The sequence below is a fragment of the Bos grunniens genome, chromosome 2 (assembly GCF_055505025.1).
Source record: "Bos grunniens cultivar Pamir isolate PY7600 chromosome 2, Bosgru_T2T1.0, whole genome shotgun sequence".
Taxonomy (NCBI): Eukaryota; Metazoa; Chordata; class Mammalia; order Artiodactyla; family Bovidae; genus Bos; species Bos grunniens.
Genome location: NC_141166.1, coordinates 125688618 through 125703808, shown reverse-complemented (window position 1 = coordinate 125703808; position 15191 = coordinate 125688618).

Genomic DNA, 15191 nt, shown 5'->3' with positions numbered 1-15191 from the left:
AGAACTATCTAGTATTATGGTCAACAAAGTACTGATTGTCTTCGATTGCCAGGGAAGAACTCAGTTCAGTCGCTCAGTTGTGTCCGAATCTGCAATCCCATGAATCACAGCACGCCAGGCCTCCCTGTCCATCACCAAATCCCGGGGTTTACCCAAACTCATGTCCATTGAGTTGGTGATGCCATCCAGCCATATCATACTCTGTCATCCCCTTCTCCTCCTGCCCCCAATCCCTCTCAGCATCAGGGTCTGTTCCAATGAGTCAGATCTTCACATGAGGTGGCCAAAGTATTGGAATTTCAGCTTCACCATCAGTCCTTCCAAAGAACACCCAGGTATTATTTCCTTTAGAATGGACTGGATGGATCTCCTTGCATTCCGAGGGACTCTCAGGAGTCTTATTCAACACCACAGTTCAAAAGCATCAATTCTTCAGCACTCAGCCTTCTTCACAGTCCAACTCTCACATCCATACATGACCACTGGAAAAACCATAGCCTTGACTAGACAGACATTTGTTGGCAAAGTAATGTCTCTGCTCTATAATATACTATTTAGGTTGATCATAATTTTCCTTCCAAGGAGTAAGCACCTTTTAATTTCATGGCTGCAATCACCATCTGTAGTGATTTTGGAGCCCCCAAAAATAAGTGAGCACTGTTTCCACTGTTTCCCCATCTATTTGCATGAAGTGATGGGACCAGATGCCATGATCTTCGTTTTCTGAATGATGAGCTTCAAGCCAACTTTTTCACTCTCCACTTTCACTTGCATCAAGATGCTTTTTAGTTCCTCTTCACTGTCTGCCATAAGGTGGTGTCATCTGCATGTCTGAGGTTACTGATATTCTCCCAACAATCTTGATTCCAGCTTGTGCTTCTTCCAGCCCAGCGTTTCTCATGATGTACTCTGCATATAAGTTAAATAAGCAACGTGACATTATATAGCCTTGACATAATCTTTTCATGATTGGGAACCAGTCTGTTGTTCCATGTCCAGTTATAACTTTTGCTTCCTGACCTGCATATAGGTTTCTCAAGTGGCAGGTCAGGTGGTCTGATATTCCCATCTCTTTCAGAATTTTCTAGAGTTTATTGTGATCCACACAGTCAAAGGCTTTGGCATAGTCAATAAAGCAGAAATAGATGTTTTTTATGGAATTCTCTTGCTTTTTTGATGATCCAGAGGATGTTGGCAATTTGATCTCTGGTTCCTCTGCCTTTTCTAAAACCAACTTGAACATCTGGAAGTTCACGGTTCACATATTGCTGAAGCCTAGCTTGGAGAATTTTGAGCATTACTTTAGTAGCATGTGTGATGAATGCAGTTGTGTCATAGTTTGAGCATTCTTTGGCATTGCCTTTCTTTGGGATTGGAATGAAAACTGACCTTTTCCAGTCCTGTGGCCACTGCTGAGTTTTCCAAATTTGCTGGCATATTGAGTGCAGCACTTTCACAGCATCATCTTTCAGGATTTGAAAAAGCTCAACTGGAATTCCATCACCTCCACTAGCTTTGTTCATAGTGATGCTTTCTAAGGCCCACCTGACTTCACATTCCAGGATGTCTGGCTCTAGGTGAGTGATCATACCATCGTGATTATCTGGGTCATGAAGCTCTTTTTTGTACAGTTCTTCTGTGTATTCTTGCCACCTCTTCTTAATATCATCTGCTTCTGTTAGGTCCATACCATTTCTGTCCTTTATCGAGCCCATATTTGCATAAAATGTTCCCTTGGTATCTCTAATTTTGTTGAGGAGATCTCTAGTCTTTCCCATTCTGTTGTTTTCCTCTATTACTTTGCATTGATCTCTGAGGAAGGCTTTCTTATCTCTTCTTGCTATTCTTTGGAACTTTGCATTCAGATGCTTATATCTTTCCTTTTCTCCTTTGCTTTTTCGCTCTTCTTCTTTTCACAGCTATTTCTAAGGCCTCCTCAGACAGCCATTTTCCTTTTCTGCATTTCTTTTTCTTGGGGATGGTCTTGATCCCTGTCTCCTGTACAATGTCATGAACCTCCATCCACAGTTCATCAGGCACTCTGTCTATCAAATCTAGTCCCTTAAATCTATTTCTCACTTCCACTGTAGAATCATAAAGGATTTGATTTAGGTCAGAGCTGAATGGTCTAGTGGTTTTCCCTACTTTCTTCAATTTTAGTCTGAATTTGGCAATAAGGAGTTCATGATCTGAGCCACAGTCAGCCCTGGTCTTGTTTTTGCTGACTATATAGAGCTTCTCCATCTTTGGCTGCAAATAATATAATCAATCTGATTTCAGTGTTGACCATCTGATGATGTCCATGTGTAGAGTCCTCTCTTGTGTTGTTGGAAGAGGGTGTTTGCTATGACCAGTGTGTTCTCTTGGCAAAACTCTATTAGCCTTTGCCCTGCTTCATTCCGTACTCCAAGGCCAAATAGCCTGTTACTCCAGGTGTTTCTTTTCTTCCTATTTTTGCATTCCAGTCCCCTATAATGAAAAGGACAACTTTTGGGGGCTACCCCATATCCGAGGTCAGGAGTGGTGGCTGAGAGGAGCAACCCCATGTCCAAGGAGTGGCAGTTGAGCAGGCACAGGAGGGCTGAGAGGAGCTACTCCACGTTCAAGGTCAGGAGGGTCAACCTTGTCCAAGAGAAGCAGCAGCAGCTGTGCTTTGCTGGAGCAGCCATGAAGAGATACCCCACGTCCAAGGTAAGGGACACCCAAGTAAGATGGTAGGTGTTGTGAGAGGGCATCAGAGGGAAGACACACTGAAATCATAATCACAGAAAACCATCCTATCTGATCACATGGACCACAGCCTTGTCTAACTCAATGAAACTAAGCCATGCCATGTGGGCCACCCAAGATGGATGGGTCATGGTGGAGAGGTCTGACAGAATGTGGTCCACTGAATAAGGCAATGACAAACCACTCAGTATTCTTGCCATGAGAACCCCATGAACAGTATGAAAAGGCAAAATGATAGGATACTGAAAGAGGAACTCCCCAGGTCAGTAAGTGCCCAGTATGCTACTAGAGATCAGTGGAGAAATAACTCCAGAAAGAATGAAGGGATGGAACCAAAACAAAAACAACACCCAGCTGTGGATGTGACTGGTGATGGAAGCAAGGTCTGATGCTGTAAAGAGCAATATTGCATAGGAACCTGGAATGTTAGGTCCATGAATCAAGGCAAATTGGAGGTGATCAAACAGGAAATGACAAGAATAACATTCTAGGAATCAGCAAGCTAAACTGGACTGGAATGAGTGAATTAAACTCAGATGACCATTATATCTACTACTGTGGGCAGGAACCCCTTAGAAGAAATGGAGTGCTCATCATGGTCAACAAAAGAGTCTGAAATGCAGTACTTGCCTGCAATCTCAAAAACGACAGAATGATCTCTGTTCGTTTTCAAGGCAAACCATTCAATATCACAGTAATCCAAGTCTATGCCCCAACCAGTAACACTGAAGAAGCTGAAGTTGAACGGTTCTATGAAGACCTACAAGACCTTTTAGAACTAACACCCAAAAATATGCCATTTTCATTATAGGGGACTGAAATGCAAAAGTAGGGAAGCGCTAAATGAACCTAAATTAGTAGACTGGTGTATTTTGATAGCAAAATCATTTTCAGAAACATAATCCTAAGAAAAGCACTCTACTTGAAAATGATTGGGAAAAGTCTTATCAGTAATATTGACAGATATCTATTTGAAGTAAAACTTCAAGGGATTGATCTTTGAATGATTATTTCCTGCTATAACTAAGGTGCCAGTTACTGAGCAAAAAATGTTAGAAATTCTACAATATTGGAAACTGAAACAATGGATTCTTAATAATCTTTCAAAAGCAGACAACCTTAACAAGGAGACAGCTAATTCAAAATCTTGTAATTAAACAGATGATATAATAAGAAGTAGAAAGCTTCCACTTAAGACAAAAGGATTGTTTCTCTGAGAACTTTTCCACTCTTTTCCTTCTAGCTTTATTTTTAGTCATCTGTACCAAAGTCATCTGTTATACTCCTTATCTCCCTCGTGGGTACGTGCTGAGTCCCTTCAGTCCTGTCTGACTCTTTGTGACCCTATGGACTGTAGCTTGACAAGCTACTCTATCTATGTGAGTCTCCAGGCAAGAAACTGGAGTGGGTTGCTATTTCCTCCCCTAGGGGATCTTCCTGAATCCATATCTCCTGTGGCTCCTGCTGGGCAGGTGGATTCTTTACTTCTGAGCATTTATATAGATTCAAAGAGTTGCATTTTCATCTTACATCTGATAGCTGAATTGGTCACCTTCCCTATATGATCTTATTGTCAAAATATTAATGAGTTTGCTTAAATACTACAGAAATAGATAATCTTTCATTAGTCCTTTATGACACTGATTTTTCTCACTTAAAGAAAAAAATACTTCCACTGATATTATTGCATTGTTGTCTTTGGAACTAAGCTCCAGTGATTAAAACAAAAGATACTGCAGCAGTTGTTAGTCTGTTCTCTTTGAAGACTCTCCAGCTTGTTTGCAGGAATTATTCAGGCCAACATAGGGAAGCTTTCTACCTCAAAAGACCAAGAATCAGTAGGAATCAGTATCGAAATTCAGGAGCAGTCTGTTTTAATATGGCAAAAAAGAAGAGGATACCTTTACTTTCTTGCCCAGAACTAGGTGAAATCTCTTGCATTTTTTTGATATCCTCTTTAGAGACTTTTTTCGTATTGAAATACGACAGCTCTATAATGTTGATTTTTTTTTTAATCGACATTGTTTTTGTTGTTTAGTCACTGAATTGTGTCAGACACTTTTGTAACCCCATGGACTGTAGCCAGCCGATCTCCTCTGTCCATAGGATTTCCAAGGCAAGAATATTGGAGGGGGTTGCCATTTCCTTCTCCAGGAGATCTTTCTGACCCAGGGATGGAACCTGCATCTCCTGCTTGGCAGGCAGATTCTTTACCACTGAGCCATCTGGGAAGCCCTATTATTGACATTATATTCACAGTATTGAGCAGAAAAGTAGAATTAGATTTATGCTTTACAATGTTGGTAAAGAGTACTATATTTCAAAATAAATGGATTGATTGGTACACTTTTATTTGTAATATGTTTCTCAAACGTACTGGTGAATAGCAAATTGAATCAATAATAACCCAGACTGAGTAGAAAGACACAGATTCTGAAGCTTTTAAGAGTTGTACAAAAAGCCCTGTGCAGCTGACTGACTGGCAGAAGGTGAAGGGAACATAGAACAGGCAATGAAAGAAGACAGCCACGATTACCCTCTGAAGCCTCAGGAACTGTACCAAGGTGGTTAACTATCTCCATCTTTCTAAAAGTCAGTTTCCCCTCATCTTTCTCCATATATATTTTGTGAGGAACACCTGTGATGGCAGGTAGTTCAGATTTAAGTAGGTATATGAGGGAGTTGACCCTGCCCCACAACAATATGATGAATGATGAAATGTGTGTGTGTGTTGGGTAACATCAGTGGACTATGACAGATATACTTTATCCATCTTTCTTACCCCTGTTCTCTATTTGGGACTAACTAGGTTTTGCACAAATATCACCTGTGTCTTCTGGTTGAGTTGGGCCGAATGGAAATCTGGGTAAGAAATGAAAGGAAGATAGAGAGTGAGATCAGGCAGTCTGTTCCTTTGATTCCTTCCCTGTGTGATCAGCATGGACTTGTCATGCACTTTGACTCAAGTTCAGTGATTCTCTCAAGGAGGTCTACTCTACACAAGCCACTTTCTGATTCGGATGATTGCTCCTTCCACTTATCACTTCAGGTTTGAGGTGGGTTACTCAATGAAACTGTTTACCTTTCACACATTTTCTAAAAGACCATTTGTAAATAAACCCTCCTTTCAGTTTTTTGAGTATTCTGTGTGTTTTCAGATGGGACCTAGGTTGAAGTAGTGGTTTACTTTAAAATACAGTATTAAGTTATTGTGTTTATAGACTAGTTTTAAAAATGTTTTTTTATGAAATTAGAGAGAATAATTTAAATAAGCAGTAGAGACTTGATATTATAAAAGGTTCCCTAAAGGATATAATTTCCAACCAAATAGAACATCTTACTTTCGATATGTAGTATAGAAATAACAGGGAAACTTAGCAAGAGGAATTTGCTAGGAAAGAGAAAGAAGAATGATAGTAAACATAGGGACAGAGAATTAACAAATGGGCCTTAAAGAAGATAATGTCTTTATATGGAAAAGACGAGAGAGAGCGTGTTGCTCATGGCACATCACAACAATGAGGAAAAAATAAATTATACATATGTAAAATAGCAATAATATAAGCTATTAATTCACCTGTAATGCATAAACTTAGTGAAGTTCATTTCTTATGTGATATTAAAAACAAAGAGGCTACATACAAGTTGATAGAGATAAAATTATGTTTCTCTCACGTGTGCTAAGTTGCCTCAGTTGTATCCATCTCTTTGTGACCCTATGGACTGTAGACTGCCAGGTGCCTCTGTCCATGGGATTCTCCAGGCAAGAATACTGGAGTGGGTTGTCATTTTCTCCTCCAGGGGACCTTCCCAACTCAGGGACTGCACCTGCATCTCTTACATCTCCTGCATTGACAGGCTGGTTCTTTACCATTAGCACCAATGTTTCAATGTATATCCATAAAAAGATAGGAACAATCAAAAAGCTGTTGCTATAGTTTCAAACTCTTATTTCTGGTTAGAAATATGTAAATACTTAAACTGATAATGAAATTTAGCAAAAACAGTGCAAATGTAGTTGCATGAAAATGGTCGTTCTAAGTAACAGTCACAGGTAACAAAGAAAATCCTCATGTAATCACAAAAAGCAGAAACTGCTTCGTAAAGGAGTTTAAATCATGGATTATGATTGTGACCAAAATGCAGGCTTTTAGGTCATAAGCAGACAGTTTTAGAAAAATAAGGTATAGTATCTGCAATACCCTAAATTTATCTGAGTAAGTCTTCTGTACGAAATAAGTTACAATAAGTAACATTTATACTGATTATCAAATTATAAAATTTCTTCACATATATGGTTCTATTTAAACATTAAATAATCTGTCATATAGGAATTATGTTTAAGTTATTATATCATCCCCTTTTTGTAAACGTGGAAACCAATAATAAAAGGTTTAATGGGATACCAAATATATTTAGCAAAAGTAATTGAACTGAAGCTAGAGTTCAGGTCCTGAAAAAACAGGTTGTTTTTCACAGTATCATGCTTTTCTAAATAAAGTTTTTATGTGTTTTAGAAGCACAGTAGTACCTGGATGGACAATAAATCTGGTTTTGGATCATGCTTTTAGGATATCCTCTAAGTGCATTAAAACTATTTCTACATATCATAATGTTTATTCAAACTATATCAGTATTTTATGAGAGAAACCTTGCATGCTTTCATGTCAATAAGCAATTGTTTGTTGACTTTAAATGTGGACTGGGCATAATGCAGTTTGGGGTAATATCAATGCTTTCATACACTCTAATTTTTGAGATCGCTCTTTACTGAAGGGGGAAAAAAGCTACTCAGCATAGAGAAGATGCATATTTTACTTGCTTTTCAATTAAACAGATGGGATTGGATTTGAAGGTCTGACTTACTGAAATAATCAAAGTTATTAGTTCATAACTAGAGGCAGAGTTGTGAATTTAGAACACAATCAGGGGCATCAGTCAAGCATAACAGGAACAGTTCTGTTCACATATGTTCTGTTTTAAAATGGAACATCCATAACAGTTCAGTGGAGCTCAAAATTACAGCTGAGAAGTGATCAGTTAACTACCCTGAAAAACTGCATATGGGAAATAGACTGAAAAATTAGTTTCTTAACTCTGACATGTTGCTGCAACATTATATTCGTGGAAAGATCTAAAGAACATTTTCCTCAAAATGAAATATATATATATATATATATATATATATATATACTTTAAAGCAAAATTTTTTTAAAAATTGAAATAAGCATATATTTTAAAAATCACATTTTCAAAAACAAATACTAAAACAAATGCTAGGAAAATAAACTAAGAATTATGTTGGGACACTATTTAGTGTCCAACACATTATAATAGGTACTGAGGGCAAGAAAGAATGTAGAAGATTGTTCCATTTTTTCTTTTTAAACCAGGAAAATTTTTCGTGTGTATTTGCATTTTGGATGTTCTCGTTTGTTGATTTTCCAAAAAAAATTTTTTTGGACTTTCATAATAGTATGGAAACAGAATTATGTGCCAAGAGAGCAAAGCTACCACATAATCTCACACTTTTTTTTTTTTTTCTCATGACAGGAATCATAACAGTAATTCTTATTTGTGCCAGTGTTGGGTGTTCCAATTAATTAGAAGGTATAGATTCTGTAGGGAAAAGCAAATAAGAGTAGAAATGAAGATCAATGGTCGTCACTTCTTTTTATAATTGCCAATAAACAGCAACAAAAACAACTTTCTGAAGTAAATTCACCTGGTAGAGAAGCCATATAGTAAATTGGTCAGGAATACAAACTCTACTAAACTGTCTAGGTGCAAATCCTAGATCAACCATTTACTGTGTGACTATAGATAGCTAATTAACTTATATGTGCCCCAATTCTTATTTATAAATTTAGGATAATATTAGTACCTGATTCACGGAACGGTTGTAAAAATCCTATATTGGTTAACAAATGAAATGTATTAAGAAGCGCTTGCTGCTGCTGCTGCTAAGTCGCGTCAGTCGTGTCCGACTCTGTGCGACCCCATAGACGGCAGCCCACCAGGCTCCCCCGTCCCTGGGATTCTCCAGTCAAGAACACTGGAATGGGTTGACATTTCCTTTTCCAGTGCATGAAAGTGAAAAGTGAAAGTAAAGTCGCTCAGTCGTGTCCGACTCTTAGCGACCCCATGGACTACAGACCACCAGGCTCCTCTGTCCATGGGATTTTCCAGGCAAGAGTACTGGAGTGGGGTGCCATTTTGTTTTAAATATTGCATAAATATCAGTATATTATTATTTTTATTATCCATTAAAATACCTTCTCCAGTTAACAGTTTTTTGGTGGTTTTTTGTTTTTGTTTTTGTTTTTAACAGATACACTGGTGTCTTCCCCCTGTTTGATGGGATTGGTCCGTGAGTTTGTGTAGTCTTCCAGGAGGGAGGGACTGGTGCCTGTGCGCTGGTAGGTGGAGCAGCGTCTTGTCCCTCTAATGGGCAGGGCCATGGAGTTTCCTTAAAAAACTGAACATAAAGCTACCAGATGAGCCAACAATCCCATACCTCAGCATATATTTGGAGAAAACCATAATTTGAAAAGGTACATGCACCCGCAATGTTCATTGAGCACTATTCTCAATAGCCCGTATATGGAAGCAACTGAAATGCCCGTCAACAGAGGAATAGATAAAGAAGATGTTGTGTGTATATACAATGAAATATTGTTTAGGAAATGGGTATTCCAGTACTTTTGCCTGGAAAATTCTATGGACAGAGGAGCCAGGCAGGCTACAGTCCTGATGCCACAAAGAGCTGGACATGACTGAGCAATTGAACATGCATTGTTGTTGCTTAATGACTGAGTCGTGTTCAACTCTTTTGTGACCTCCTGGACTGTAGCCCACCAGGTTCCTCTGGCCATGGGGTTTTCCCAGGCAAGAATACTGGAGTGTGGGTAGCCATTTACTTCTCCAGGGGATCTTCCTGACCCAGGGATTGAACCTGCATCTCCTGCATTGGCAGGAACCACATGTATTTGTAAAGCAGATTCACTTTGTTGTACATTTGAAATTAACACAAAGTTGTAAATCAATTACACCTCAATGAAAATTAAAAAAACAAAAAAGATGTACTAATGGTGTTTTTGTAACATAATAGACTGACACAAGTTGTATTCTGAATTAGGACTTGCCCCCCTCCCCAATCTTCTTGCTCCCTGGATCTGGAACTCAGTGCAAAGATTTTTCATATTATAGGGAGAAAGTTTCCAGGAACAAAGTCTCTTGAATGCACTGCCTGTGGCCTTGGAAAGTGTTATTCTCATTGTACATGTGTACCATTAATTCGTTTGTCTTTAATTTCTCAGGTTAGGTGTTACCTTCTAATTGCCATCTACTTTGGTACCCAGTTTAAAAATCTTCTCTCCTACTCAGCTCTAGAGTCAGTGTTTCCCCTTCCTAAAATCCTGATTGATTTAGTGGAGAATGGTACTATCTGTCCTTACTGCTGACACTGTCATTGCTTCTACTTCAGTTCTAATCCAATACCATATGGTGCAGTCTAGACTTCTCACTTCCTGTGTCTGTAATCACCTTCTACAACACTGAGAAGCCTGACTTTCATTACCCTCAATGTGTCTATTCATTTGTTCAAACATAGAACAAACAGATATTAGTTTAAGAATTGACATCTTGCATTGCTACAAAAATCAAAGCTTTTAGCTAGAGTCCAGTATTGATTTATAGTTCTTTTTTTTAAAGTGTGCACACAATGAAATGTACAGATCTTAAGAATACAATTTGATGTATTTTGACAAATGCAGACATTCAGTTAACCATACTCTAATTATTATCTAAGTTCATATTCTCTGGAAATTCCTTCATGTTCTCTAGTCAATTCCCCCCAAAAGCAATCTAGAATCACAGATAAATGGAATCATATAGCATGTGCTCTTTTGCATCTTCATTCTGTCATTCAGCATTATGTTCAACAGACATATCATTTAACATGCTATTTCAAAGGTTGTATTGTTCAAAAAAATGTGTGCAAGAAGACATAAGTGGAAGGTTTTGTAACATGTTTTGTTATAAAAATATCCCTTGAGGCAGACAGTGCTTCTACTGGCTCACGGGCTCACTTTCCTCTTTGAAACATGTCTATAAGTTTTCCACAATCAGCAGTTTACCATCATCAGTATCTTTTCTACTTTAAGTACATACATTTGTTAACCTGACCCCAGACTATTGGTCTTGCTGATGGCAAGCCTTTTGTATTCTAAGGCTATCTTATAGTGACAAAGGATTAAAATATTTTCTTTAAAGTCCAATAATAACATAGATGCAGTGAATTAGCAGATCATAACATAATAAATGTACCAAATATCTAGTGTGGCAAAATATATATATTTCAGGAAATGTTTCATTTTTAAGAATATATGAAAGTGAGCTCAGTCATGTCTGACTCTTTGCAACCACATGAACTATACAATCCAGGGAATTCTCCAGGCCAGAATACCAGAGTGGATAGCCTTTCCCTTCTCCAGGGAATCTTCCCAACCCAGGAATTGAACCCAAGTATCCCACATTGTAGCTGTATTCTTTACCAGCTGAGGTATCAGGGAAGCCCCCAAGAATATATGAGTCACGTCTTTAAAAGATAGACAATTAAAAAATAGGAAAGTAATGAAAAACAGCACCAAGTTTCCTTAAAAATAGAACTACCATGTGATGCTGCAGTCCCACTACTGAACATTTATCCAGACAAAACTATGATTCAAAAGGTATGTGCACCCCCAGGGTTCACTGCAGCACTACTTATAATAGCCAAGATATGGAAGCAACCTAAGTCCCCATTGATGAATGAATGGATAAAGATGTGGCAAGGGGGGGGGGGGACGTATGTACACCTATGGCTGATTCGTGTTGATGTTTGACAGAATAAAACAAAATTCTGTATAGTGAATATCCTTCAATTAAAGAATAAATGCATTTTTAAAAAGATGCGGTGTATATAGAGAATGGAATATTTTTCAGCCATAAAAAAATGAAATAATATCATTTGTAGCAACATGGATGGACCTAGGAGTTTCCCAGGTGGTGATAGAGGTAGAGAAACCACTTCCCAATGCAGGAGACGTAAGACGCGCCAGTTCAATCCCTGGGTCGGGAAGATCACCTGGAGGAGGGCGTTGCAAACCACTCCAGTATTCTTGCCTGGAGAATCCCCACGGACAGAGGAGCCTGGCGGGCTACAGCCCTTGGGGCCACAACGAGTTGGACACAACTAAAGCGACTGAGCACGCGTGCACGCATGCATGGACCTAGAGATTATCACACTCAATGAAGTAAGCTAGACAGAGAAAGATAAATATATGATGTCACTTATTTGTGGAATCTAGGAAAATGATACAAATAAACTTATTTACAAAACAGAACATAGACTCACAGAAAAAAAAAAAAAAAAGGTTATCAAAGTGGATAGTAGGGGTGAGGGAGAAAAATAAGGAGTTCAGGACTGACACATCCACACTGCTATATATCAAATAGGTAAGCAAGGGCTTTACAGTATAGCACAGAGAGCTATACTCAATCTATTGTAATAACCTATAATGGAAAATAATCTGAAAAAGAATCTATCTACATATACATGTATATATGAATCAATTTGCTGTACACCTGAAATTAACACATTATAAATTAACTATACCTCAATTTTAAAAAACTAGAAAGCAAACTAGTTTTGTATGTTTTATCTACAAGAGGAAAAAGATAGAGTAAACTACTGGAAATGCTTTAAAATTTTTGAAGAGGAAATGATACTTCGGAAACTTACTAAAATTAATGAGACACTTTTAAAGTAATATTTAAGAAGACAAGAGAAGTATATAAAAATTGATATTGAATATGATTGTCTTTGGAGTTCAGAATCAGAGGTTCCCTATAGATAGTAATGGTATTTTTTGAAGCAATTACTTTTCAATTTCATTAAATCATTCTTACCAATATATCAAGTTAATATTAAATATCTTCTGACTCTGTATCTATTTCCTCTGTCAGTAAATGATAAGATAATGGAAATACCACTAACAAATAAAAGAGGAATTATTACCTTCATAATGTTAAAGATGCTATAAAATTTGAGGCTGTAAGGATGAGTATTCTATTTCAAGCTGGGCAGAGTATTTGAGTTTCAAAAATTCACAAAGATGATTTAAAGAAAATGTTAGAACAAGCTGATGCTGCTGATCATAATTACTAAATATCTGAAGATAATTGATTATGGAAGCCCTCTATCCTGGTTTTGAAATCAGTAGTATGTTTACTATTTTACATTTCAAAGAATTTAGCATCAAAATGAAGCATTGTTTTTGACTGACACTCTGTAAGACACTTTGATTTCGTTTAGTACAGTCACTCAGTCATGTCCGACTCTTTGCGACCCCATGGACTGCATCATGCCAGGCTTCCATGTCTGTCACCAACTCCCAGAGTTTACTCAAACTCATGTCCATCATGTTGGTGATGCCATCCAACCATCTCATCCTCTGTCCTCCCCTTCTCCTCCTGCCTTCAATCTTTCCCAGCATCAGGGTATTTTCCAGTGAGTCAGTTCTCTTCAAGTGGCCAAAGTACTGCAGCTTCAACTTCAGCATCAGTCCTTCCAATGAATATTCAGGACTGATTTCCTTTAAAATTGACTGGTTTGAACTCCTTGCAGTCCAAGCGACTCTAAAGAGTTTTCTCCAACACCACAGTTCAAAAGCATCCATTTTTTGGCACTCAGCTTTCTTTATAGTTCAACTCCTACATCCATACATAACTACTGAAAAACCATTGCTTTGACTAGACAGACCTTTGTCAGAAAAGTAATGCCTCTGCTTTTTAATATGCTGTCTAGGTTGGTCATAGCTTTTCTTCCAAAGAGCAAGCAATTTTTAATTTCATGGCTGCAGTCACTATATGCAGTGATTTTGGAGCCCCAAAAAATAAAGTCTGTCACTGTAACCATTGTTTACCCATCTATTTGCCAGGAAGTGATGGAACCGGATGCTATGATCTTCGTTTTTTGAATGTTGAGTTTTAAGCCAGCTTTTTAACTCTCCTCTTTCATATTCATCAAGATGCTCTTTAGTTTTTCTTCGCTTTCTGCCATAAGGGTGGTGTCATCTGTGTATCTGAGGTTATTGTTATTTCTCCTAGCAATCTTGATTCCAGCTTGTGCTTCATCAAGCCTGACATTTCACATGATGTATTCTGCATATAAGTTAAATAAGCAGGGTGACAATATATAGCCTTGGCGTACTCCTTTCCCAGTTTGGAGCTAGTCCATGGTTCCATGTCCAGTTCTAACTGTTGCTTCTTGACCTGCATGCATATTCCTCAGGAAGCAGGTCAGGTGATCTGGTATTCCCATCTCTGTAAGACTTTTCCACAGTTTATTGTGGTCCACATGATCAAAGGCTTTGGTGTAGTCAATAAAGCAGAAATACATGTTTTTCTGGAATTCTCTTGCTTTTCCTTTGATCCAATGGATGCTGGCAATTTGATCTCTGGTTCCTCTCTCTTTGTTAAATCCAGCTTGAACATCTGGAAGACACTGTATCCAGACAAATTAGTAAAATTGCTTCTTGTATTACTAAATTTTCCTCTGGGCTTGCTTCTTATAAACTTGCAAAATTCACATATGCTAAAATATTCAATATTTCACAGTTTGTTTCTATATTTTAAACACAGTTAAAACCATTTACATATAAACACAGGTAGCAGAAGTAGAGTGAAAATGAAAGTTGCTCAGTCATGTCTGACTCTTGGCGACCGCAAGGACTATACAGCCCATGGAATTCTCCAGGCAAGAATACTGGAATGGGTAGGTGTTCCCTTCTCCAGGGGATATCCCTGACCCAAGAATCAAACTGTGGTCTCCTGAATTGCAGGTGGATTCTCTATTGTTGAGCCCTGCGGAATCCCCTCAGAATTATAACTATTCTTCAAATCATGTTGAGATGTGCAATCGCTCAAGGATGATAAATCCTGAGAACCTTGAAACAGTGGTACTCAAAGTGTCTTTGGACTATTAAAATGTCTTCAAACTGTTAGCTCTCCATCTGTGACAAGGTAAGGATCTTGAGTCAGAAAATGAAAATGAATCTACCACATGACCAAACATATGGATTAGTTGACCCTTCCTTGTTTTTTTTTCCTAGCAAGAGTTTTCCCATATAGGAAGTAGTGCATTAATTCACACACTGGCACAAGCACCTGAACTTGTTGCAAACTGGTACTCTGAGTAACATTTCTCTCTAAACCAGAGTTCAGCAATTTTTTCAACAAAAGGCCAGACACTAAATATTTTAGACCTGAGGCCCACACAGTTTCTGCTGCAAATACTCAGCTCTGCTGTACAGTATTGATAATATGTAAGTGACTGTATCTGATTGTGTTCTAATAAAACACTTTTATGGACAGTGACATTTCAATAGTATACATTTTCATGTGTCACAAAGGATTAT